Here is a 3,267-nt window from a genome sequence, read left to right as displayed (position 1 = left end):
TTATGCCCAGGTCCTCTCGTAGTGGAGAATTGCTTTCACCAGATTCCGATCCCGAGAAAACATTTAGGAGAAGACGACGTTTTTGGAGGGAAGTGAAAGAAGCCACTTCTCCCGTACAAGTTGAAAGTGCTAGAAAGTCTTACTTAGACGATCTAGAAACCCTTAAAGAGGAGGAGGTTTCAAGTTCATCATCTCCACCACCATCACCATCTACTACCAAAAAGATGGTGAAACTTTCCGATCACTCAAAGCCCACTGCGGCCATGCTTTCGGCCGGAATCACAACCAGTCAAATCACCACGCCGGACATCGATATCAAACCATCTTTCATTAGTCTTGTGGAGAGGAAGCAATTTGGAGTAAGTCCTTTGGAGGATCCCAATTTGCATGTGCAAAACTTTTGTGACTATTGCTCCATGATCCGTCAAACGGGCGTCACCCAAGCTCAAATAAGGGAAATACTTTTCCCTTTCTCATTGAAGGACAAGGCCAAGCTTTGGATCAATAGCCTTGACTGCACCGCCATGGGAATCACCAATTGGGAGACTTTGGCTCTTGCTTTCTGTCAAAAGTTTTTTCCACCGGAGAAAACTCAAACTTTGAGGAGCCAAATCACCGGATTCCGTCAACAAGCTCTTGAGAGCTTATATGAGGCTTGGGAGAGGTACAAAGAGCTTCAAAGGCAATGCCCACATCATGGTCTAGATGATTGGTTTCTAGCAATAACATTCTACAATGGATGTTGTGCCGAGTCCCGAAGGATTCTTGATTCCGCCAACAATGGGCGGTTTGATCAAATTGACACCGACGTTGCTCATGCCACGATCGAATCTATGGCGGTCCATGATGCCCAATATGTCAATTCCCGAGTTGTGCCATCTAAAGGTAAAGAAGAATCCTCTAACAACTCTGTTTTGCTAGCTCAAATTGCTTTGCTCCAACAACAATTGGCGGAAAGGGATGCTAGAGATTCCATTCAACAAGTCAATGTCATGTCTTCAACGAGCCAAATCGATGTGTGTAAAGGTTGCGGAGGTGCGGGTCACTATGCCGCTCATTGCCAAGCTCCTATTGAAGAGGTAAATGCCTTTTTAGCTTTAAGACAAAATGCACAAAATGCTTATCCACCGGGTACATTCTCAAACACATATAACCCAAATTCAAGATTTCACCCGAATATGTCTTATAGAAGCAACAATGTGCTAAATCCTCAACCACAACCCCCACCACAACAAAATGCCTATGTCCCTCAACAATAAAAATATATCCCTCCACCGGGGTATCAAAATCAACAAACGCCCCCACAAAACAATTTCCAACAAACTCAACCTCCACAACAAAATGCCCAACAAAATAACCAAGAGGGAGGTAAGCTTGAGGGCTTGATAATCCGTATGCAAAAGGAATTGTTGACTCAATTCCAAAAGAATGAGCAAGCTCAAAATGCCGCAATCAAAATGTTGGAGCAACAAATGGCTCAATTGGCCTCATCTAGCTCCTCAAGGAAATCGGGTCAACTACCCCCTCAAGGTGAGAAACCACATGCTACCCTTAATGCTATCTCCTTAAGAAGTGGTACGAAATATGATGGGCCATCCATGCCCAAAGATGATGAGGAGGTACTTGTTGAGTTGGAGGTCTCTCCAAATGATAAGGAAATTGAAGAAATTCCCAAGAAAGTGGATGACCCACTTGTTGTTGTTGAGAAAGTCAAGGAAGTGGAGGATGTTCCTCCAAAGAAAGATGTTGAAGCAAAGATTCCGGAAAAAGTCAAAGTGCCATTTCCTCATAGATTGGCAAAGCATCAAAAGAATTCCCAATTCGGTAAATTCATGGAAGTTGTGAAGAATCTACAGGTAACCGTTCCTTTTACCGAATTAATCACTCAAATTCCATCTTGCACTAAGTTCATGAAAGACATTTTAACTAAGAATAGGACTTTTGATGAGGTTGAAACAATAACTCTCACCGCCGAGGTGAGTGCTCTTTTGCAAAACAAGTCCCCTCCTAAGTTAAAAGATCCCGGTAGCTTTTCTATTCCATGCACAATTGGCACCTACCAAATTGATAAAGCTTTATGCGATTTAGGTGCTAGTGTGAGTGTAATACCTTACTCTATTTGTGCTAAGCTTAATATCGGAGTCTTAAAATGCACTAGTGTCACATTGCAAATGGCGGACCGTTCTATAAAACACCCTTTGGGAGTTTTGGAGGATGTTCCCGTTGAGGCTGGTAAGTTTTTCATTCCTGTTGATTTTATTGTTCTTGACATGGCCGAAGATGCCCAAATCCCAATCATTTTTGGAAGACCATTTTTACACACCGCGGGTGCGTTGATTGATGTCAAGAACGGCAAAATTACATTGGAAGTGGGTGACGATAAGGTCACATATAACTTGAATAGTGCTATGAAGAGTCCTATGATAGAAGAGTCTTGTTATTCTATTGACATTTTGGATGTTGTTGACATTGTTATAGAAGACTCTACACCTCGATCTTTGTCTAAAGATCCCTTGGAGGCACTCTTGCTTTTAGAATCATTTGCAGGTGATGATGAGATAGGAAATGAGGAGATTGATGCTTTGGAGCAAGAATTGGATGGAGAGGAGCTATCATTGGAGGAGAGCTCACACTTTATAGGCTTGGTTGCTACACCCCAAGATGTTGAGGTACAAAAACCCGTGTTTAAGCCCCTTCCTTCCAATTTGAGGTATGCTTTTCTTGATAATGAGGGGATGTGTCCGGTAATCGTTAGTGCTAAATTAGATGAGAGTCAATTGGCTAAATTGCTTCATGTCTTGAGGTCTCACAAGAAAGCCATTGGTTATAAACTTGACGATTTAAAAGGCATAAGTCCCGAATTTTGCATGCACCGAATCTGTAACACCCGCGAATTTTCCATTTTTGACATTTAAAATTTATTAAACCGTTTAATTATTTTGTTTTATATTTTTGAATTATTTAATTTTATTAATTTTATTTCTAATACGATTTCTATAAAAGTAATATTTTAAAAGCTCAATTTATATAAAAATACGTATTTTGGTCGGACAATAATAATACTAGTTTCCGTCTTAAGTTAATATAGACTCGAGACATTATCCCGTCTAGCATAAGACCGTTACATTTTCCCTTAGAGCGTAATCTATTCGGACTAATCCGATTCTTACTACACATACTCACACCCTCCTTATCTCTAACTTAAAATATATTATTATTATTATTATTATTATTATTATTATTATTATTATTATTAATGTTATTGTT

At 40.1% G+C, this 3,267-nt stretch overlaps 1 non-coding gene across 1 annotated transcript; it reads right to left on the bottom strand.

Moving 5' to 3' along the window:
* Positions 1-594: 594 nt before the first annotated feature.
* LOC141634957 (small nucleolar RNA R71) lies at positions 595-703 on the bottom strand. The gene has a single exon (XR_012539671.1). It is a non-coding gene; the product is annotated as a small nucleolar RNA R71 (small nucleolar RNA).
* Between the last annotated feature and the right edge of the window lie 2,564 nt (positions 704-3,267).

Source organism: Silene latifolia, chromosome Y (genome assembly GCF_048544455.1).
Source record: "Silene latifolia isolate original U9 population chromosome Y, ASM4854445v1, whole genome shotgun sequence".
In the NCBI taxonomy this organism is placed as follows: Eukaryota; Viridiplantae; Streptophyta; class Magnoliopsida; order Caryophyllales; family Caryophyllaceae; genus Silene; species Silene latifolia.
The sequence above is the reverse complement of the archived record's forward strand: the minus strand, read 5'-3'. Positions and strand labels throughout refer to the sequence as shown.